Source organism: Mustela nigripes, chromosome 7, assembly GCF_022355385.1.
Source record: "Mustela nigripes isolate SB6536 chromosome 7, MUSNIG.SB6536, whole genome shotgun sequence".
Lineage (NCBI taxonomy): Eukaryota > Metazoa > Chordata > Mammalia > Carnivora > Mustelidae > Mustela > Mustela nigripes.
The window spans coordinates 17,747,602-17,771,467 of NC_081563.1; the positions used below are offsets into that span (position 1 = coordinate 17,747,602).

General features: G+C 55.3%; 1 protein-coding gene across 3 annotated transcripts in view; it reads left to right on the plus strand.

Moving 5' to 3' along the window:
- KLHL29 (kelch like family member 29) overlaps window positions 1-23,866 on the plus strand; it is a 294,701-nt gene that overhangs the window by 247,338 nt on the left and 23,497 nt on the right. The window lies entirely within an intron of this gene.

A 23,866-nucleotide genomic window follows, 5' to 3' on the forward strand; every position in this document is an offset into this window, starting at 1 on the left:
AGCACTGACTTCAGGGAACTATTCTGAGGCCGGAAGAGAAGGGTGCCTCCCCACGGAGGGGAAGCTGAGGCGGCAGATGGAGGCCGCGCGATGGCGGCCATGAGATGGTAGACGCTGGCGAGAAGGAAACAGCTGTGGGGCCGGGGGGATGCTCCAGCTGTGCCAAGGCCCAACGGGGAGGATGAGGGATGTGAGGGCAGTCCCAGAGGAAGGACCAGAAGGTACGGGGGCCCCAGCAGAAGGTGTGGAAGATGTTGTCGCTGTTTTCGACATACCTGTTGCACAGTCAGATACCATCCGTTTGCAATCCTCTGCTCAGCTTGTCTGGCCTTTCTTATCCGAAAAGCCCATTAGGACAGTTTCGCATCTTGGGGACCATCGTAGGTGCCAGGATTCCCCTCCAGGAGCTGATAATTGGGGTGTTCTTCTGGAGTGTGTGGGTCCGCTGTGAGGCCTGCTCAGGGTTTGTCTGATTCTCAACACCAAGATAGCGCGGGCCACCCACTGCCTACAACTCCACAAAAGGCCCTTCCTTCCTGGTCTTCATGCTGGCTCTTCCTGCTCTTTGGTTCCAAAACAGCCCTGTTCCTTCCACCTCCCCCGCCACACACCCAGGGAGAAGTTGGTTTCTACCAGAATCCTAGGAGATGCAAGAGATCCTTGGTCTGTGAACCTCGAAGCTTGAGGCTTATTTTGTTTCAGATCAAAACCTGCTTCTCTTCTGAGCTTCTGTCCTGGGGTGCAGAGCAGGAAAAATTTGGGAGGGGGAAGGGTGCTGGAGGTTCAGAAGTGGGGGTCCTCTGAGGACACCCCTTGCTCCCATTTCCGGCTTGTCTCTGATGGGACTGAATGAATTGAGAGCTTGGCCTCTGTCCCGGTGAGGCTTTGCCAGTTTTCATCCACAGTCTTAAATGTACAGAACGGCCCCCACTTGGATGCATGCATTTAGACTCTGGGGCCGAAGGCAGTTTCTGCAGTCGCATATTCAAGGCTCCCAGAATCCTAAAAGGTCACACTTCTTTCATTCTTGCCTCTTTTCACTTCTGTTCTGTTCTTATTGATTTCTCTGGGCCCATAAGAAAACACAGTAGGCAAAGCCTGCTACTTCCATTGAAATAAAATATTCTGCAGTCAAACCACACACCATAAAGAAATAATTGCAGTCTGTATATATTGCTAATGGACATCTCTCAGCAATTCCCTGTCTCATAAGCTTTAAACACAGACATTAGTATAAATATGCAGAAACCCCCATTCTGGCAAATTACTCTGCATTTCTGAACAGAAGGAAGATTAACCATGTGCTGATATCTTTGAAGGAGCTCAGCAGAGCAGGAAAACTTCACTGGCCCTCTCTGGGAGGGAGCTGGGGACTCTGCAAGGCCTGGAGGACAGAGCTGGAGGCCCAGCAGGCATCTTCTCCTCCCCTGGGCCTGGGGCTCCCCTGGAGCCCTCAGGAGCAGGCCCTTGGGACTGCCCCGACCCCCGGGCCAGATCAGCCTCATCTGAGCTGGTTGGCCACTCGGTAGGAAGGTCCTGCTTCCAGAGTCTTCCAAGCTCCCAAGGTGCTGGCAGGTGCAGGAACAGAGAGGTTGCAGCATTAACCCCCCCCCCCCCCAGGTCTCTCATCTCCCTCACAAACGCCCTCAGGGATCATCATCAGCCTTCAAAGTAAAGGCTCACGAGGAGCCCTGGGGAGACTTCTAGAGGCAGCATCACCGTCTGAACTAGGCCCTAGAATTTCCCTTTCTCTGGTCCTCTTCTCAGCCCTCCTCCCCTACCTGCACACCCCCAGTGAGGGGCCCATCCTCCCTACAAAGGCTGACACAGTGCTTAGGGCTTCTCTCTTCTGAGGCTCAGCTGCCTGTGTCACCAGAGCCTAATCCCAGCCTGAGCTTCAGGGCTCTGTGAGGAGAGCCCCTTCCTTTCAGAAATCAGCCTGGCCTCACCAGGGTAGGGAAGACGCCCCCGTCAGAACAGGTTGCTCAGCCCAGGAGTCGGGAGCTCCCAGGGTTTAGCCTCCCCCCACGGCTGATTAGACCGGAGGCAGCAGAGGCAAGGGAGGGCTCTGCATGAAGCTCCCAAAAGTCCCCTCCAGGTGCTTAACACAGGCCACCATGACCCCTTCACCGACAGAACTCGAGGCTTGGTTTTCCTGGGCCCGGAGCGGCCAGGGGGGGCGGCCGGAGGGCTGCTGAGTTGCTGCAGGCCTGCCTTGTCCGGCCTGCGAGGGGAGCTACGAGCTGGTCAGGAATCACCGAGGGACGAGGGCCAGAGCGCAGAGAGGTCTTCTGGTTATTTGTTTTGTGTTCGCCTGCCTTTCCCCTGGTGGAACTGAACGCAGAGGAAAGCACTCGCATTTACATTCCAAGGCGGAGGGAGCGCACTCAGGCTTCTCCGAGCGGAGCCTCCCCGCCTGCCTGTTGCTATGAAGTCGGGACAGGACCGTCAGGGAGCCTGGCACCAGGTGCGCCGAGGCCCCCAGACCACCTGTGAGGCCGGGGTTTCTGAAACACTCCAGTTTTGGAGGCCGGGACTCCGGGGCAGCAGCCTGGGCCCGAAACAAGAAGCGCAGCAGAGGATGGGAGGCTCTCCTCAGCTCACCCCAGCACGCACGCAGACTTCACTCACCCGTCTCACCAGCGAGCATCTTGATGGTCTATTTTCATGTCTGTCTCCCCCACTCGACTGTGAATGACTTTAGAACACCCCCGCCGCTGGCCAATTTAGCAACTCCCTGTAAAATTTTAAGATACCCTTTCCTCAAGACCCTTGCTTGCCATCTACCAGATAACTGTCACAATAACAAGAGAAATCTTGATGAGTGTGAGGTGATGGGCGCCCCCTGGAGTTGTGCAGTGTGCAGTTTGAGCTCGAACGTGGCTTCTGGAGGGTACTGCATTCCAGACTCTCATCGAAGCCTCACACACACTGTGTAATCCTCACGGCAGCTGCGGTCAGAGGCCCCATTCTACAGATGAGAAACTTGGGCTCAAAAACATGAAGGGAACTTCCCATGTTTACCCAGCTGGTCAGGGACACAGTCGGGGTGGACACTGGGCCATCTGGCCCCAGGGCCTTGCCCTGCACCATGTACGCACTGCAATAGCCTCAGTTTCTAGTTCTGGGACCGGCCCTGAGGGTGCCCTGTTGGCCACAACGGCACAGAAAGGGCCTGGCTCCCAGCCCAGTTCAGCCCCTCTCCTGCCCTTCCCCCCCACACTGAATCTCTACATGTTTATAAAATGAGGAGCCAGATGCAGAGGGTCAGAGTTCAGGGGCCCTGGCTCCCCCAGAAGCTGCTGCAGGTTGCCCTACAGTCAGACCCAAGGAGATACCCTCACATGGACCCAAGCTGGGCTCATGGCCGGGGAGCCCCACACCCCAACAAGGACTTGGGGCCTTTGGCTCATCTGCACCAGGGCCTTTCAAGCTCAGCCCACCAGACTGGCTTCCAGGGCCCTCGCGTGCCTTCCCTCAGCCAGGCCTTCCTTCCTACCTGGTCAGCCTCTGTGTGGTCTCAGTTCTGCCATCGACCCTCTGCTCAGCCCCTCAGGACTCCCTCCTCAGCTCCTCCTGCCTCCAGGCCCGCGCTCTCACAGGCACTCTCCACTCTGCCGTCAGAGTAGATTGTCTAAAGCACCATGTGACCAGGCCCTCCCTTAGTCAACATCCTTCAGGGGTCCCCATCTCTCATGAAGCCCCCTTGCCTGTCACTCCAGGCTCTCCCACCCCTCAGCCCCACAGGCCTGGGCCTTGGGGCCTCCGCCCAACAACACACTCACTTCAGCTTCTGCTCGTGGCTCAGGAGGCCCACCCCTATTCAGACCTGCCTTTAGTCTTGTTCCTCCTCCGGAAAACCTTCCCAGACCCCCCAGGCTCAAGTGGCAGCCTAGGGCTGACATGACTCCCTCCTGGGTAAAGCAAAGGGTAACCTAATCAGGGTTCTCCAGGGCCATCCCACAGGCCCCTGTGGCTGCTGCACAGAAACCAGAGGGCCCTCCTGAGGAACTACAGGAAGCCCTTATGCATGTGGCCATCAGAGAGTTCCAGGAAAGGGCAACATTCCAACCTAAGAAGAGCTGGTCCTCACAGCCAAAAGCGTCAGGGGGGCTCAAGTAACTGTCCTCCCAGGCCCCAGCCCATGGGAATCCAGCACCTCCCCTAGGGACAGGAAGCAGCTGGGGATGGCTCAGGTGCTCAGCGAGTCTCTGCCCGTCAGTAAGGAGAAAAGCCCAAGCTTTGAACATTCCCTTCATCCAGGAGACCCTCCTGTACCCTCCTCCAGCTACATCCCAGCCAAACGGGCAGCACCCGGCACACACGTGCACAGCCTCCTTCTGCCTTCATCCCAGGGTCGGCTGCGCACCCTCCTCATCTATGGTTGGGGCTTGGCTTGGAGCAACGGGGCCGAGAGTGGGAATGGGAGTGTGTAATCCCGCTTCCAGGATGAGGCCACTGACCTGAAAGGACCTGGCCTTACCCATCAGGAAGAAAAAAATCTCTTCCCAGGACAATCTTCCCTTGTCCTGGGAAGGAACCCAAAAAAATATGAGCAACGCCCAGGTGCACTAGGAAGAAGGGAAGAGAGATGATGAGTCATGAGGCCTGAGGCTCTGAACAGCCATTCGCTGGGAGCTTTGGGACCTGGTGCAGCGAAATGCATGACTGACCAAACCTCATGAGCCAGCTAAACCATGCCTGCCCTTGACAAAGAGGAGACAGACAGGTCACCAAATGTCTTCCAGAACCAGTGCCCCACAGGGCAGAGCTTTTGATCCTTTGTTCATCAATGTGTCCCATGGTGCCTTGCACATAGTAGGTGCTCAGTAAATGCTGGCTGAAGGTATGAGTGGATAAATGAATGAAGGGAGGACTATAGCTGTAAGCGCTCAGCTCTGCCCACGGTACTGAAGTGTAAACCCGACAGTGTTGTGAGCACAGAGCAGGGAGTGTGGGAGTCCAAGCAGACAGGACAACTTGAGCAAGGACAGAGGCGGCTACTGAGTTAGGGCATTTTTAGACGAAAGCCATCCTGAAGATGGGATGTCTGTCTTCTTTCAGTCATCAGCTACTGTGATTTTGTAGAACTTCATTCAAACGGTCAGCCCTTCGGCACAGTCTCTTGTCCAGACACTTCTGCAGGGTTTAACCTTATTACCTATCTTGTTGTTGCCCACTGACCATAGGTAACCCCCTTTTTGATGGATCCCTGGGCTTTGCAGGACCACATCATGCTCCTGGGCAATAAGCAGGGTTCCCCTTTCTTCTGAGAAGTTATTGTGATGTCCGGAGCTTTGGCCACTGGAGGCTCTGGCAATTTCTAGGGTTGCCCAGGATAGTACAATTGCTAGTCTGTGGCCATTGAGCTCACCAGCCCCCACTTTAGGTCAGAGCTCCTCCCAGTGGGTTCATCCTACCTGCCTTTCCTTCCTGAAGGCCTGAGGTCTCCCTCACCACCTCAAGACCAGAGCCCTGGCCCCAAGCTAGCTCCAGACCCTGGGCTTTGCTGTGACTCTTTCCACCCATCCTGGGCACACCCCAGGGATCTCACCCAGCTGGCCATACCAACCAGCCCTGCGGCTTGCCTTCTGAGCCAGTTCTACCCAGCCCCAACCACCGGCATCCCCTTGCTTTATCTGCATCATGACCTTTTAGGATGCTCCTTGGACCCTGAGCATCACCTTCCCAAGTGACCTATAACTTCCTAGGCCCCTGGTCCTGCCCTGCCCTGAAAAAGGCAGCTAGGGCAAGCAAGAAGCAGCAAAATATAGTGGTTTAAAACTATAAAAGCGGGGTTTGGGATTAGGCAGAGCTTGATTCAAACCTTGCTTCTGCCATTCTTGGGCCAGGGACAAGTTACTCTCCCTGCGCCTCACTTTGATCACCTGTAAAATGGGGACCATCTGTCCTAGGGTTACCATGGGGATAGAGGAGATAATGTAATCGGTAGGTATCAGAGGGGGATGCAGGTTGCATGCACCCTGGAGGGGAAGAAGGGGCTTTACAAAGTGCCAGTGCTTCCTCCTCCAACCCCTCCAACCCCACTCTCCGGGCAGAGGAAGTTGGGGGCGGGACGGGGGGGGGGGAGCAGCTACAACAGGTATGGGATCAGAAAGATGGCTGAGGGCGGTGGATGTAATTGAAGTGCCCCCTGCCCCAGCACCTGGCACGTGGTAAGCAACGCAGAAAGGCGCCAGTCTCTTCAGTGCTTTGGGTTTTCAGGCTGGGTTCCTACTCCGCGCGGGTCTTCAAGATCAGCCGAGCGAGAGCCCCAGACCCGGCAGGCGGCGGCTCAGTGCTGCGGCCAAAAGCCCGCGCCTGCAGGGGCTCGGGGCCGGAGAGGGGAGGCCCCGCCCCCCGTGACGTATAGAGCCCGCCCCCGCCCCCCCCCCCCCCCCCCCCCGCGCCGCAGCACGTGCCGCGGGGAGGGGAGGGACGGCCGGGGTTCCCGGGCGCTCGGCGGCGGTGGCGCGTCTGCGAACGCCTATTTGCATATGCGCAGGTTGGATATTTATAACTTCTCTACAGCCAGTTCCGAGTTATTGATGTCTTAAAGTGACTTTAATCTGAGCCTTCTTTTCTTCAAATGGGCTTTTGATTTCCGGAGTGATATTATACATGGCTGTAAGCTATTGACTGAGCGATCGCCCTTGTGTTCTCAATGTGCTGATGTTGAAAATCTGCGATATAAATAAACTTCCTCTGGTAGAATCATTATAAAGCACAAGCAGCAGAAATTTATGGAAAGAACAGATTAAATGCTTAGACTTAAATTCTTCAGCGTGCTGCTTGCCCTAAACTGCTGTGTCTGGAGTTTGGGCTGCTGATTCAGGTGGAAAAAATCAAACGGACACATCGCTTGTCGGTGCATTTTTACTATGATCTATTGTGTTGCCAAAAGAGAAAGCTCAAAAGCTGCCATTGATAATCCTGGTTAAAACTTGGAGCATAAATTATTAAGACATGTAGTTTCTTTTCGGAGTGGTTGGGGACCAGGGCGTGAAGCACAGTAAAGAAATATCACATCAATATGTGCTTATGCATTGTAATGTGGGACATTTTTATGCCCTTAATAAAACATTCTGCCTACAACTATGTTTATGAACGCAACAGATAGGAAGATCCATAATGCCACTTAATAGAGTTAATCACCTCCCATCGGAATGGCTTAAAAGGCTTTTTATTGCATGTTGAAAAGCTCTGACCATAATTAATACTCCACACACTGTCAGGTGCCAGTCAGAGGGCTGGAAGCAGCAAAGGGAACTTTCTAGCACACCGGGGCTGGGAGCGTTCTCAGGACTCAGTCCAGTTGTCCGAGCGCCAGGTTTTTAAATCAGGAATCTAGCTTTTGTGTCAAACATGGGGCTGTGTCTGGGGCTTTAGGTTCGAAATGTTAAGCTCTGGGCTCTAGGTGTAAATTCTAGGTTTGTTCTGGGCTCTAGTATTGGTTCTAGGCTCTCAAATCTGGACTCCGGGTGACCAGTCCTGGGTCCACTGGTCCTGAGTGAGTTGGTCTGGTAGTAGGTCTCTACCCCCAGCCAGGAAAGGGATAGGGCTGTTTCCTGACAATGTTGGTTTAGCTCGCTGAGAACTTGGTGGATCCCACTGACCACAGAAATTTATCCTGCGTGCCTTCCGTTCACCTCTGACCTTTCCAACCAGTTTTCAGCTAAGAGGAGGGAAGTCTCAGAATGCCCATGGCCGGCCTCCCCCAGGGTCAACATGTGGGCAAAGGCTGGTCCCTCCAGACAACAGCCTGACAAGGAGCAGACCCAGATTCAGTGACCAGGCCCACGGCCAACCAGCCATGGAGGCTCCAGGGCTCCAGGAGGTGAAGGGTCAGCCTGAAATAATTAAAGAATAAAATCACCCTCTAGAAACGCAATTCAAGCCAGCAGGAGTGAAGCAGGCGGCAAGGAGATAGTGCTTGCCAGGGGCTGGTCCTCTGTCACCAGCCTGGGTGGCAACTCTGGGGATGCTGGTGTCTGAGCCGGAGCCAGCTGGTACTCTGGAGATGTTTCTGAGGGGGAAAGCTCTTTTTCCTCCTGGAAAATTGGACCGACAAAAACTCAGAATGACCCCTGAGGGCACCGAGTGGAGGGCGGGTGGCCAGTGAGGCCAAGCCGTGTACCCCAATACAAAATGGCGGACTTCACTCCACTAGACTGGATTCCGGGGCTCGTTAGGGCCTGGGTGGGTGGGTTGTCCCCAGGAGCACAGATAGCTTTTATTTTTTAAGATTTTATTTATTGGGGCGCCTGGGAGGCTCAGTGGGTTAAAGCCCCTGCCTTCGGCTCAGGTCATGATCCCAGAGTCCTGGGATCGAGCCCCACATCGGGCTCTCTGCTCTGCAGGGAGCCTGCTTCCTCCTCTCTGCCTGCCTCTCTGCCTACTCGTGATCTCTGTCTGTCAAATAAATAAATAAAATATAAAAAAAAAATTTTTTTATTTATTCATCTGAGAGAGAATGAGAGAGAGAGAGCACGAGAAGGGGGGAGGGTCAGAAGGAGAAGCAGACTTCCCCCTAAGCAGGGAGCCCGACGGCCCGACTCGATCCTGGGACTCCAGGATCATGACCTGAGCCAAAGGCAGTCACCCAACCAGCTGACCACCCAGGCGCCCGAGCTCGGAGACTTTGGGTTGCTGTAACAGGCCTTGGTTGAGACAGAGTCATCCCCCATCCGACCCCCCGCACCCGCCTGTAGCAGTAGACACTGGGTTTCCTTCACAACCTGAAAGGATCGCTTCCCCTCTGCCACCTCCGTTGCACCGGCTCCCCGCAGAGTGAGAGCTGTGCTCGAGGAAACTGGCCTTTCAACAAGGGAGGCATTGCCCCACATGGGCTGTGCACAGGGAACACTGTCTGTGGCTGCCATCCCAGAGGGGAGCTCCCTCATGGGGAGGGGCCACGCCCCCCCCCCCCCATATTGTACACGAAGTGACAGGGACAACGGGGGAAGAGAGGGCTGCACGTGTGTTGTGGAGGAAATGCTTGTTCATGCAGTCAGCCAACAAAAATGCCGTGAGCCCCAACCCGCCCTCCTTAACTAAATCTCTTCCCTCCCAGAGCTCACACTCTGGCTCCCCAGAGTCTCCCGAATGGTATGGCCTCCATCTCCTGGACGCAGCAACTAGAGAAATAAGGAATTGCGTGTGACCTCAGGGTGGTCCACAGCAGGCTGAGCTAGGATCCTGGAAGCCGGGGCCCCGGTTCTTAGATGGATCTTCAGTCTCTCCCAGCCCTCCTTGAGGAACTCCCTCCACCCACGGTGGGGAGGGTGGGTGCCCAGCCCAGGAGGACACCCCGGGGAGTGCTGAGCCTGCAGAAGGGAAGCAGTGAGGTTTCAGTTCCTCTTGGTCCTTCTCAAGGAACAGAGTCAGGGGCCAGAGGGTTGCAGGACTGGCTCATCCTTGAGGCAATGAGGCAAGGGTGTCCCAAAGTTATGGAGGCCAGGGTGTCTCCCGGGAAAAGACGTTGCGAACTAGTGCTGGGGCCACAGTGACCATTATGGGGGGTGTGGGTGTTCGTGCCAGTCTCGTGTTGATTAGGCAGGTTTTCTTCTGAGGTTCTGTATCACCCACTGGGTTTATATAAATGAGCCATGGGACGCGGTCAGGCCAAAAGCACACATGGCACAACCTGTCTGAGCAGGGTTGAGTGCCCAGCCACGTGCTAGCCTACCCAGACTGACCCAGAACAAAAGGGCGCCCAGCGAGGCCCTTGGGGGTCAGAGCTGTCCTCTTGGCAGCTACCAGGCGCCTACCAGTTGCCAGGCCCTCATTCTCTTTGCCTCTGGGCCTGATGGCCTTGAAGCGCCCACTGGGCAGCCGCTCCTGGTCCCTCCCTGGCCAGGGAATGAGCCCCTCCCTGGGCTTGAGTGAGTCCCGAGGCCGGAGTCCGGAGGCAAGGGGGTTTTGGTGCACAGAGCTGGGCTCCATGAGCAGCTCCCCGGAGGACTTTTGGGTTGAGCTTGCTAATAGAGATGTCTTTTCTGGGAGGTCGTGATATCACCTGTCATTAACCCGGGCACCCTGCCCAGGGCTCTCACCAAGAAATCGTAGACAGCTGCTTGCAGGCGGGTGAGTGATTTGCAAGGACCACAAGACTATTTGCATAAACATATGTATGGAGTGTGTATTTATTTGCATTCATTTGCATAAATTGCTGGCTCTTTGAGCTGTTGTTCCTTAATTTTTTTTTTTTTCAGTAAATTTATTTGAGCTCTGAGCACAGATCTGGACACTTTAGGAATGAGAACAAAAAGGCAAAAAAAAAAAAAAAAAAAAAAAAAACCAAGAACAGCGCTGGGGTATGAGACCAGAGATTCTCAAACTTTGCTACATATCAACATCTTCTAGGAAGCTTTTAGAAATCCTGGAGCCCAGGGGCGCCTGGGTGGCTCAGTGGGTTAAGCAGCTGCCTTTGGCTCAGGTCATGATCTCAGGGTCCTGGGATCGAGTCCCGCATCGGGCTCTCTGCTCGGCAGGGAGCCTGCTTCCTCCTCTCTCTCTCTCTCTGCCTGGCTCTCTGCCTACTTGTGATTTCTCTCTGTCAAATAAATAAATAAAATCTTTAAAAAAAAAAAAAAAGAAAGAAATCCTGGAGCCCAGATTGTCTCCCATACTATTGGACACAAATCTGGGGGTGGGGCCCAGGTGTTAAGGATTTCTGTGAATACTTGGGTGGAAGAGACAGGCTGAGACCCGATGCCTTAGATAGGGCCAGGCCCATGTCAGATCGAAATGTCTCCAGCTGGAGACACGGGGCACATCACCAACCCCCCTCCCCCAACCCCGTACGTCCTGGACACTCACAACTTCAGCACAGCAAGGTGGGTGACATGCCAGGGCCTTGCCAGTGCACCACAGGCTCTCAGCAAAAGGTCACCATGCCCTTGTTCCTCGCCGTCCCCATACTGTGTCCTTCCATGCCCTCTAGAACATCTGGACACCCACTGCCCCTCCTGGCCTGGCCCACAGGGCGCCCTGAACTCCACCTGGAGCTTCAGTCCGCCGCTAGGAGACCTCAGGGCTTTAAGTGGGGCCCAGGGGCTGTTCTGTCCAAGGCCCTTGGTTCTTTGTCCTTCCGGATGACTTCCAAATGCCTGGGAAGTGAGAGCTTAGGAGAAGCAGGCCCTGTGTTCTGAGCAAGCTTGCCTGTCCCCACCCACCCCCCTCCCTTCCTCACCCCAGGCTGGGAGAGAGCCAAGCCCTGGGCTTGCAAACTTTTTCCCTCCCTGACGGGTGCTGCCTGGGCAAAGAAAATTCTGGAGGCCTGGAAATGCCTCACGTGCTTCCGTGTGGCTGTTGCCCGGGTTCTGCCGCTCTGCAGCTTCTCGCTCTCCCCGCTTGCTGCCGCCTCTCCACCCAGCCACCTGTCCCACCTGTCCCACCTGGTCCCTGCTTCTGGGCCTATGCTTCTGCCATCACTCCGGGGGCGGCCCTTTCTCCATGGCTGTTGGCTCAAATCCTTCCCATTCAAGACGCAGCTCAGTGTCTTCTCTTCCATGACACCTTGTCCGGTCCAGCAAGTCTTCCTTCATTCCCCACATCATTCACTCAGATCTCTACCTGAAACCTGATCAGGGCCAGACTCGATGCCAAGTGCTAAGGTACGGAGACCAGCCAGATCCAGGCTCTGCATCTGAGAGCTCTTGTGAGCAATGATCAAAGTCTATCATGTTCCCCTCCCCGGCGGGAGGCCATGTCCCCTGCTGCCGTGCAGACGTACCCCCATGAACAGACACTGCTCACGGTGGATGACACAGGTCTTGCTAACAGGAGACAGCACACAGCTGGACCTTGGCCTGCAGAGGTGAGCAAGGAGGGAAGTGTCGGTTTCAGAACCTTCCAGGGGCAGATGGGAGCAGAGAGAGCAGCTTCTGGTGGCAGTCAGGATGGCCCAGCCCACTCCTACCCTTGATCCTCCTTTGCTGGAACACATGGGGTCATTCCTTGGGCCTCAGGGAGCCCTACGGTTTGCAGCGCAGACCTTCCCTAGCCCTAGGTGAGCTGCGCAGGAGAAAGCCTTCTCTCTGCCTACCCCAGGCCCCAGTCAAAGCTTCCTGAGGCCAGGGCTGTACCCTCTCATTCCACTGAGACCCTCACCTCCGCTGACCAGAGGTTTCAGACCGACCCCAGATGGAAGCCAGCATGGACCACCACAGTAGAATACTAGAAGATTCAGGAAACCTGGAGATGGCTTCTGTTCCTAAAAGGAGCTATGGTACCAGATGGACACCATTATCAGCCAGACAGAGCTGGGCAGGAGAGCCACAGCCCATAGGTGGCAAGGACAGCTCCCAGGTCAGGTCCAGCATTGCCCACCCCTGGGCCTGGAGCTGGAGGCTGGAGGTGGGGGGGGGGGGTAGGCGCTCCTTCAGACTCTGTGCCATCACAGAGCTTGTCAGACCCACCTAGCAGTATCTGTGGGCTGCCCCAGGATGAGTTCCATGGGCCCCAGAGACGGTGCGAGGCTCTGGGCGTTGGGAGAACGAAAGGCAGCTTCTCCATCACAGTAGAGCTCTCATCTAACTGGAGACAAGATTTCCAGGCAAGGATCACAGACCTAGGCGAGCAGGATCAGCGGGGGAGGGGCCTGAGCTGGCAGACAGGAGACAGGAAGGAGGGATGTCAGAAGAGGCCGCCTGTTGACGCTTCCAGGTCCCTCCTGGGACCAAGCCTAGGCTGCCTCCTTCACAAGGAGCCTGGCAGCCAGTATGGCAGGGAAACCAGCCGTGGACCCAGGGCTGGCTCTTCTGTGGCGGCGAGGTTTTCTCCGCAGGTGTGACACCTGGGCTGGCTTTCAGGCAGGCCTGACCTTCTGACTCTGTGCCCGGGCCTGAAGCTGACACATGGTCACCTGGAGAACAGATGGCACTTTCTTCTTTTTTGCTAATTTTCCTAAAATGATCATGGTGACTGCTTGCATGATCCTTCAAGACCATGAGCAGTATGAAAAAAATGAAATGATCCCAGGCTTTCGTCTCCCCTGAAATGACAAGAGGCAAGGTGTTGCCCCAGACCTGACCCTGGCCAGGCCCGGCAGGAGAACTGGACCCAGATGGACACGCAGGGGCAAACAGCCATGGAGAGACACCCCTTCCCAGACATACCGGAAGACACAAGTGGGGTCCCCATCCCCTGCAAACACACGTGCTCCTCCCCTGCATCCTCACCCCAGGGCCTCTCTGGCCACGAATTCTCTTCTCCTGCGATGTGATTCAAAGTGTTCAGAGTTGCCATTAGCCTCTGGCATCTGGGCTTTCCGTTTCATTTCCCTCTTTACCCGGGTAACTGAACTGATCGTGCTCCCAGCTCTGGTTCACTAATTCTTGCAAATCCTTTAAAACTATTGATTTATTTGCTGGGACTGCACTCTCCGGAGTCTCGGGAAACACTGGCTTTTGCCAAAGCAGGTCAGGGAGGGCCATGTCTCCCCCACTTCTTGTATCTCTCTCCTGCCTGCCCTCCCCCCGCCCTGTCTTCTCCTCTCCAGCACCTCCCGCCAGCCCTTCTCTGTGTCATCCTCTCCCTTCCCGGGGCAGGTGCTGACTTTGCGAACGTCCTCTCTGGCTGGACCTTTAAGGCTTACGTCTTCAGGACGCTTGCAACAAAGCAAGGTTCTGTGGAACATTGCTCATGAGAATTGAGGCTTTGAGATGGTGTCTAGTTGTTGGGATTCTCGCGCTTTAGTTCAGATATCATTTCCTCCTCTGGGTCCTTGTTGCTCTTCTATATCCCTGGGTCTGGAATGATGGGTGAGGAAGCTCTGGGGCGCCTCTCTCGGCCTCTTCCCCAGCCAGCCCCTTTGCTACCCACACACACAACTGTCTCGCCCAGGCTCTGCAGGAACCCAGGTGGGAGGCAGGTCGGCCAGGACCTCTGGATGGAAAGAGGATGGGGTGGTTGTTTTGGCTAGTCGAGGGCGAAGATCCAGCCCCTCTGGGAATCCAGGGCACTGAGGCAGGGAAGCAGGGCTCCCTCTGGGCCTCCTCTGCCCCCCGCTGCCCGCTGTCCAGGAAATGAGGGTAGCAGGCACTCCCCACTTTTACCCTGGATGATGAAAGCAGAGGCACAGGATGACGAATTTTCAGATTCTGCACCTAGAGCCCCATCCTCTCCACCTGGGGGGCTAGGCTGGGTTCCACGGTGTGGTGGCAACAGTCCCCCAGCTGCCTTCGCTGAGCTCTGTCTTCCGGGCAAAGACGTCTAGAGTTTATCCCTATCTGGGGGCACATTTGGCACTGCTCCACGCAGCACACAGTTTTATTCTGTTCTGGCAGGGGCCAGCTACAGATCCTCATACGTATTTGGAAATCTGACGTCTTGCCCCTAAAATAGTGAGTAGTAAAATAGAAAGCTACAAAATGGTAACAGCCAAGGATAGACCACAGGCTGGTGGCTGCTCCTCGTAGAAAGGCCTCTGTACTCACAGCCCACGAGGCAAAGCGTGGGGACCCATCAGTTTGAGGGGCACATGCACGATGCTGAAGGGAAGAGAGGCAGCAGCCAGCACCTGCTTCCTGGATGCCATGTCCCAGGCCCAGCAGGGAGGTGGGCTAAAGAAGGGGGCCGCACTCAGGAAATCCTTCCCTCGGCCCCAGCCCTGCATGGGCTCTCGAAGACCTGGGGTCCTGCTTCCCCATCAGAGCTCAGGGTCCCTTCCACTGTTTTCCAGGCTAAAGGCCAGGCCTCATACTCACCGCCCACCCCCCAGTCAGCAGCAGTCCCTCGGGACAGGGTCTAGCTTTCTCCAGATATGTGCCCTCCCCCCAACCCACCCCAGGTGATCTGGGTGCCTTTTCCCAGTTTTCCTCCCAGGCCCACACTCTACAGTTCCTAACACAAGCCGGTCACAGGGACCTTTGTGGGCACTCCAGCCGCAGAGCCCCCGCCCCCCTCCCCACTCCAGCCGTACTCAGCTGCCCACTGCTCACGCGGCCTGTGTGCTGATGTGCGACGTGGGCCTTTGCATAGGCACTCTGCTAACCAAAATGCCCTCCTGTCCATCATTAACAAGCCCCACCCCCCTCCCAAGACACGGCCAAGTCCCCCACCCCCACGGGCCTTCCCTCCTCCACTTGCTCCCTGTGCTCCCCCAGTAGCCCAGGCAGGCTCTGCAGCAAGGGGTCTTTATCAGCTTGTGTATGACAGTGTAACACATGTGGCCATGTTGGTGCCACTCGGGTCACGTGACACCAACCACAGACTGCCGCTCTGAGAGTTCAGGAGAGCAGGAACTGATCTGAGGCTGGGGATGGGGCAGCATGGGCAGATCCATGTCAGGGCCAGTACCCACTGGCACCATCCCCCCCCCCAACCGCATACCCCCCGGGGTTGCTCGAGCACCCCTGAGCTGCCCGCTGGGCTGGCTCACCACAAGCACTGTGGTCATCACCGGCTGGCTCTGCATCCCCACAGGACATCCTGGGATCAGCTGAGCCAGGTCTTGTGGCGATGTGCCAGCTGCCAGGAGGCTGCCCCCACCAAACTCACTCCACAGGGCCCAGCTTCCTGTCCACCTTGGAATTCTCACCATAGAAGGGGGTTCCAGTGCCAAGAAACCCAGCTGACCTTAGTCTGAGGCAGCATCTACCTCTTCCATCTGACTGTGAGCGCCTTGAGGATGAAAACTGGTTTCGAATTCATAGTCCAGGTCCTGACCATAGTAGACCCTCAGTAAATGTGTATTAGGCTATGAACTAGTAAATTAAGAATACGTCTTGTTATGTGCATTTGGTTCTCCACCCGTGACACCCCCTGCACTTCGTGATCATCCCACTCCAACCCCCCCTCCCGAGACCCCCCACCTCTCCCTCCTCAGAAGGCCATCAGTACCACCACTGACCCCACTGATGTATGTCGGTGTCCCCACTGAGCTGCCCCTTCCCCTGGGACTACTGCTCCCTCTGCCGCAGCTCCCAACCCGACCCCAGCTCTGGGCCCAGTACCTTGTACCTGGAAATTCAGAGGAGGGGCATCAGAATGGGTTGGAATAGCAGAAAGGAAGTATCCGATGGTGTGGAAGGCTAGGGATGGGGGCAGAGTGTGGGGTATATGGGGGTGAGCCATTGATCGTTGATTCTGAGCCGATTTTTTGAGTGGAAGAGACAAACTTGACTCTCTCACCCTATCTCATAAAATTCACCAATGGCCCCCAGTTTCCCGTGGGTTAAAGACCACACTGGGTTTGTTTTCTTTCACAGTGTAATATGGGCCTGCGTCTTATACCCCCACACACACATATGCTTGCACATGTACACACAGGCTCATACACAACCACATGTTCACACATACCATATGGTCGTGCCCACATGCTTCCATACACTACACACTCCAACACACACACACACACACACACGCACATATGCATATGGTTCACACCTGGCCCCTCCAGCCCACCTGGTGAGCTGCTACACATCTTTCCAGTGTTTTCTTCACTGTCTCCCCACCCAAGCCTCCCTCTGCTCAACCAACCCAGCCAGCAGTTGCTTCTGTGAGCCTCCTCTACCCGGCGCTTGCCCCACAAAACTCCCCTCACTTGGCACCACAGTCATTTCGTGTGTTTCCTGGTAAATCAGAAGCTCCTCGGGTCTGCAAATGGACCCCCAACACACCCCCAAGCCCAGCCCACCTGTTTAATGAGGAAAGAAGTGGGTCAGACAGACAGAAGGCATCTGAAGCTCCCAGTCTACCTCCGAATGGGGCTGTCCATACCTCAGCCTTACTCAGCTGTGGACTTAGTACCCCCAGCCCTTCTAGAGCCCTTCCCACTCTCTGCCAAGACCCCTGCATGCTTAGAGCTCTCCAAGGTGCTGAAACTGGTCCTCTCACGTGGCCTAACTGTGGCCTGGCCTCTGGACTCTCTAGTCCCTCTAGCTGAGAACCACTGCTCACCTTCCACAAATCTACCCTCCAGTGGAAGAGAAGCAGTATGTCTAAACATGCTAGAGGCACAAGACAGTTTCACAGAGGCCCAGGGGAAGAGGCGAGCTCCCCATCCCCACCCCAGACAACAGATTCAGCTCTTTCCCTGGGGCCAAACATGAGTCTCATCCTCCCCTGGTCCTGAGGAACAAGGGCCCTCAGAGTACCCATCTCCCTAGTGCCAAGTTCTGGCTCCTGGAGTTGTCTCCTGCCTCATAGAGGGACTGTCTGGCCACCTTCCCTCCAGACCCCTGACCTCCTAGGGGCTTCCAGTCCATCTCTGTGGCCTCCCTTGACCACCTTCAGGCTTCTGATCCCCACAGAGCTCTTCAGTGTCCTGACCTGACTTGCCAGGATGCTTAATTCACTGCATATCCCCTGACCTTGGCTGTGGCGTGTCAGCCTGCATTCCAGCTCCTGCATGCTGTCTGCGCACTGCCAGCTCTCGTAAGCCCCAGACTTGCCACCAGGTCTCCTAGCCCTGGCCCCCATGACATTTCCATCCTCTCCTGTTCAGAGGGCGAACTCAGCCTTCATCCTCAAAGCAGGGGAAGCAGCCAGATGGAGGCAACTTTTCTGGGGGCAGGAAGGACTAACAGCAGCCAGTGTCCACCTAGCTGGGGTCCTTCCCTCTGACCACAGCTTCAGGGTTTGCCCACTGGCCTTCCCTGCCCATCTAGTGGTCTGCCCCCACCTTTGCAGTTTTATGAGAATTTTTAAAAATTTTAAGGAGAAAAATTTTCATGACTTCTGTATCACCTTGGAGGGCCTGAGAATGTTCCCACTGGAAGGTAACCCTCAGTTCTGCCCAGCAAATGCATATCAAGCATGCCCTAGTGTGTAGTCCTGGGACAGGGGCTGTAGGGACAGAAAGGCCCTTCTGTGCCAAATTTTACTGCCTGAGAAATAGGTCTTGTCACCCAGCATTAGACACCTTGGAAACGGCAGGCTAATGAGTGGTGGTGACTGTCCCTAGGGCTTTTTCCATTTCCAATAAATAGTAGGAATTTCCATTTGGGCAACAGGACAACCAGAAGGTCTCCTCACTAAAACTCTAAGTCAGGCAATACATCTGAGTCTTTCATGCTTCCTTTCTCTAGAAGGACACATTTCCAGGGAGCGCTTGCCTGTGTGAGACTGTCAGGCCCTGGCCTGGGGCAGGTATGACTTCCCAATAGAGGACCATCCCTCCAACTCAGGCTGGGCAGGTGGTCCACAGGCGGTTTTATCCTGCCTCACCTAGAAGAAAGGGCCCAGCTGGCGCTCCAGGTCGATTCTGAGCTGTTCTTTGGGAAAGGGGATGTGTCTATCTGATCAGTCGTGGGCAGGGGAGGAAGAAGGGTGACATTCAGCTTTGGAGCCTGTCCCTGACCGTCTATGACCTGACCCAGCCACGGCAGCAGGAAGCTCTGTTTGTGCAAAGTCGCCATTAGTCCCCACAGTGTCTGCACACACCAGGCTCCTCCACTCCTGGATGAATTATCCTCTGGGCAGGCGTGACACAGTCGTTGCTGGGCTTTCTCACTATATTTCACAACTGCTCTGAGTTTATAATTTTTTCAAGTCCTTTATCAAATATGTGTCATAAATACCACTGGAATCAGGAGCATTTGTCACCTAGCTGGGTTCTTTCTTGAGCTCTGGAAAAAATTATTCGGCTGTACAACCTTTCTCGGGGCTCTGATTTAATGGACTTCTCTGCTGCAAAGCCACTGAAATGCGTTGCCTTTTAATATTTGACATCTCTTCCTCTTTATTACCAACTCAGACAGCCCTTCTAGTCCAGCTGGAATGAGCCCATTAGTCTCTGACAAATAACTCGTGTCGTTTGGTGAAAAATATTCAGAAGCTGGGCTGCGATGTCATCTCCAGGCTTGGTTCTGTTTGTGGCCTCCCTCTTCTCTAAACAAAGCACCCAGGTCCAGGCCGACCTTCCCCAGTGTCCTCTTTCTCTCCGAAGCCGCTTGGTGCTGGGTCCACAGAACCAGGCTACCCCGCCGCTCACAGCAGGGACTGAGCCAACACAGGTTCACAGTCGCCCAAAACCGGAAGCAAGCCGGGCGTCCACTCACAACCGAACAAGCACACAAACTGTGATGCATTCATATAAAAGAATTGCATCAAGCTTTAGAAGCAGAGGGATTTCTGACCCATGCTCCAATATGGATGAACCTTGAGGGCGTTATAGTAAGTTAAGTAAGCTTGCCCCCAAGAAGACAAATACTCCACGATTCCACATGCACAAGGTATCCAGAGCGGTCAGATTCATAGAGACGGAAAGTAGAAGGGTCATGGCCAAGAGCTGGGGAGGAGGGGATGGGAAGCCGCTGTCTAATGGGAATGGAGTTGCAGTTTTGTAAGATGAAGTATTCCAGGGACTGACCGCACAATGCTGTAAATATGCTTAATGCTACCGAACCGTATGCCTAAAACCAGTTATGATGCTAAATTTTATTGCAATTAAAAAAAAAAAAAAAGAATTAACTTAAACACTACCCGAGAAGGAGACCCTGATGGAGGGGAAGTTTCACAAGCACTTGAGCCCTATCAGTTATTCATGCTTTCTATATCAGTTAGCTCTTGCTGCGTAACAAAAAATTCCAAGATTTAGTGGCTTAGGTGAACCACCACTGATCTGGATTATGATTCTCATCTGCCCTTGGGGCTGAGCTCAGCTGTTCTAGGTCAGGCTTAGCTGATATTGTGAGGGCTGGCCAGTGTGAACGAATCATCTCTGCTCCGTGGCCTATTATCCTCCAAAAGAGTCACTCGGGCTTGTTCCTAGGGTAGTAGAGGCAGGAGTCCAAGAGTGTGAGCTGAAGCAAGCAAGTTTTCTTGAGGCTGTGGCTCACACTCACACAATGTCCTTTCAACCCCATTCCATGGCAAAGCAAGTCACAAGGGCAATGAAGACTCAGAGGGTGGGGAAAAGAACTTCACCCCTTAGTGGGAGGGGAGACGAAGAATTTTTGTCGTCTACCAGACCAGCTGTATATATGCCAGGCCCTGTGCTAGATGTTTCACATAAAAATATAAATAAATCACAGTCACGTGCAAGAGACAGACATGTAAATCAGTAATTACAATGCACAGGGTGTGCTCTGAAGACATAAGCACCGGATGCTGTGGGAGCATGGAGGAGGGTGAATGGCTGGGGGAGGAGGAGGGGAAGGAGGCAGAGGCTTGGGACCCAGTAACACCTTAACTGGATTACAGGACAAAATGGTAATTCGCCAGAAGAAAAAGGAAAGAAGAGAGATTGAGGCAGGGAGAAGGGTAAGGGCTGGGAGGGGTCATGCCTGGGGTACAGAGAGGCTTCAGCGGGGCGTGGAGGAGCCTTGCTCCCCCTGCTCAGCCTTGAAGGGTTTATTTAATCTGGGAGGGGTTGCCAGGTTGCTGAGGGGCTTAGGGCCGGAAACAGCCAGATGTCTGTGGCTCAGACAGAGCCCAGTTGTTCCTGAGGCCAGGAGAGAATAGACAGCAGAGATTTCTAGGCAGTAAAGGAGGTGGGCTTGGTGTGGGGAGGAGAAGAATCAGAGGGGGAGATCCAGTGACCTGGACCTGTGAGAGTTCCCCACTGAGGGGCAAGGCCAAGGGCAAAGGGCAGCCACTCTGTGACCAGGTGAAGGCATCCCACCCAAAATCTGGGAGGCCAGAAAATAGTTCCCTGATGTCAGCCAAAAAGGAAGGACCCTGACTTTCCCCCTCCTCCCCAAGCCTGAAACAGTCAGATTCTGCCGGGTGCTGGGGTCTACCCCGAAGGTCCAACCCCTGCCGGGCTCTGCCCTGATGCCTGCACACTGGGCATAGCCCGGCTGGTTGGAAAGCTTCCCCAGGACCCCACATTCCTCCAAGCCCCTCACACATTAAGTGATTGTCCTCAGCCAAGACAACGGGCTAGGCAGGAGTGCGGCTTGTGCCTGGAGCCAGGGCTGGCTTCCTCCCGTGGATCCTGGGTCGTGCTGTCCCAAAACACGGGCTCCCGCCAGCTGGGCGCTCAGCCGGCAGCAATAGGCGCACACAGCCTGATCGAAACTTTGAATGCACTTGGGTCCCTGCTGTGAAAAGGAATCCCCTGGTGAGCACTTTCATAAATTGAAAATTTTTTCCGAAACTGAGTAATCCTGCCCAGCTATTAAATCCAGATTTCCACAAAGCGAGAGTAGAAAGCGCTTGCGTTTCAATGGTGACCTGGATCTCCCAGCACCTCCTAGATCCGGCCAGGAATCCCAGGGCAGCAGGCAGTGCTGCAGGGCTGGGGCTGCACGTGTCATCTTTGCCGGGTCCTTGGTCGCATGTCAGAGCTTTTCAGAAACAATCAGAATGCTTTGGGCCCAGGAGGAGTGGTATTTTGTAACCACTGTGTTTTCCGGGCCCCCAGGGCTTGGTTAACTCAGCAGGCGTGTGGGGCTGCATCTATCACTCCCTGCAGCCTGACAGCTGAGAGGCACCCGGCAGGTGCCTCTCGGTGCTCAAAGGGATTGAGGACCTAAAGCTGGCGCAGCTTGCCCAGGGTCACGCAGCCAATTAGTGGCAAAGCTGGAAGGAGAACCGGGATCCAGGTCTTTGGAACTCCAGCCCAGAACTCTTTAACCCCTGCATGACTTCACTCAAAAAGCTGACATCACCACCTGGCTCCTGTTTCGGGAATGAATTCAGGTGGTGGCTCTTCTTGGAGCCGCTCTGTGAGCGTAGCGAGCGGTTCAGCCGGAACCCACCCGAGCCTGCGGGCTCCCCGACCGCGTTGTGCCCCTGCCTGAGCCACGGGCTTAGGTTGCAGGTTCCACCGCCTCGCCTCCTGCCCGGGCCCCAGACGCGTCCCGCCTCCTGCCCCTCTCCCCGACGCGTCTCATAGGCCTGAACCCCAACCTCAAATTGAACTCAGCACCCCTTCCCTTCCTGCCATCTCCCGCAAGTGGTTCTCACACCTGCTGGCCTCCCTGTTCCTTCCAGCACGAAGGGCCGTAGTTTCCCAGCCTAAATACTTGTCTTTCTCTGTCCTCCGTCACCACTGCCCTTCAGGCCTTTGTCCCTCCTCACGTAGATCATGGAGCCGTCACCCCCATTGACAGTGACATTGTGCCTGCCACCCGTCGAGGCCCACGGAACAGTTTTCCATGGGCTAGCTCATTTAACTTCAACAAAGGAGAAACGGAGGCTTCAGGGACACTTTCCCGGGGTCGCACAGCTGATAGGAGGCAGAGTTCATGTTCTCCCCCAGGCCTGGCTCTGAGGCCCAGCGCTCCCCCACCTCCTTCCTGGCCTCCAGCCTCCAGCCTACCTGGTTCCTCCCGGTCCCACCCCTAAAGGGGGCTGCCAGAGTCATTCGTTTGGCACCCGGGTCCAAACCTGTCGCTCCCCTGAACAGAATCCCATGGTTCCCCGGTGTCCGCACGACTCACCGGAGCCCCCTTCCAAGGCTCTTGACGTCTGACCCCGCCTGCCGCCCCATCCTTGCTTTGCTCCCTGTCTGCCCCACAGGCTCCCTCCACACCCTCCACCTGGTGCTTCAGGCGCTGCTGGTCTCCCTCGTCCAGGTCAGAGCACACCCGCGGGGAGCTTTCTCGAGGCCCCAGCCAGCGCCCCCAGTACTCCCCCGCAGGTGCCCGGCCTGATGTAGGCTTGGTGGTGTGGTCAATGGTCAGACCTCTCTCTCTCTCTGTGTGCCTTGGTCTTCAGCAGAACCAGATCCCGGGATGTCCTTGCCAAGAAGGACCTACCTGACCTCACAGCCCCCAAGCCCACAGTCCCCTGCCTGAGCCCGAGCTCGGGGATTTTCACCAGGCTCTGCGAATAGAGTGGGAGCCTCCAGCTTCATTCTGCTGATGTACAGACAGAGGCTCAGAGAGCACAGGGGCTTGTCCGAGGACGCACAGCTGTCAGACGCAGGGCGGGGCTCAGAAGGGAGTCTTGAGAGGCAGCTGATGTCAGCCCATGTGGACAGAGATGAGAGTCGGGCTGGAGCAGAGCATGCTGGAGGATGATTCTAGAACACCAGCCTGGGGGCAGCATTGACCCGGAGGGCTCAGGAGATGGTGGGGGACTTGGAAGCAGGGCTCAGTTCTGCAGAACCCCTTTCCTATTCACCTGCCAAAGGACATAACCCTGCCTGACAACTGGTCATTCTGGCCAAGAATCTGGGCCTCTGCTGCCCAGCAACCAGCAACTAAGGACCCCAGGGGGCAGGCAGGTAAGGCAAGGCTAGTGGGAACATTGGTCATCCGAAGGCCCTAACTTTCGAAAATGAGAGTTTGTATCAGCGAATCAGGGTACCTGTCAGGCTCTCCTCCTTCCCCCTTTGAGGAGGGTCTGGGAGACATCCCCAGGTTCGGAGCCCATGGGCATGGGGCACTCTCTGGGCCAACCCCAGGTGGCCAAGACACCAGGCAAAGGTAGGTGTTCATCAAGGTGGGAAAGGCTCCGGAGGCCACTTTCTGGGAACTGCTGGGGGCTGCAAGCCAGGCTCTCCCATGCTGAAGCCTCAGCTGAAGGGGGGAGTCTGGAGAGAATGATCCAAGGAAATGGGAGGAGGTGCGCCCAGCCCCCACTTCCTACCAGCCCAGAGTGCGCACGGAAGAAGTGCTTGGCAGACCCCCATTCCACCCCCTCCTTCCTTGGAGGGAGAAAAGCTCACCCCCCGGTGCCATGGCTTGAGTGTCTAACATAAGGGATGCTGTTTTTGCAGGTTCTGTGGTTTTTATTCCTTTGATCCATATCCAGCCCATCTTGCATCACAATGCCATGCTTTACTTGGCATCCAATGCATCAGCACTCATTGGCATTTGGAGAACTCGTTCTGTAGTTACACGACAGTTTCAGTTGTCTGTGATAATGTATTCTCTGTGTTTCCAATTGTCAGTATGGGAACCTTTTTCCCCAGCCTTTCAATTTCTGGGTTTGATATATATATATATATATATATATATATATA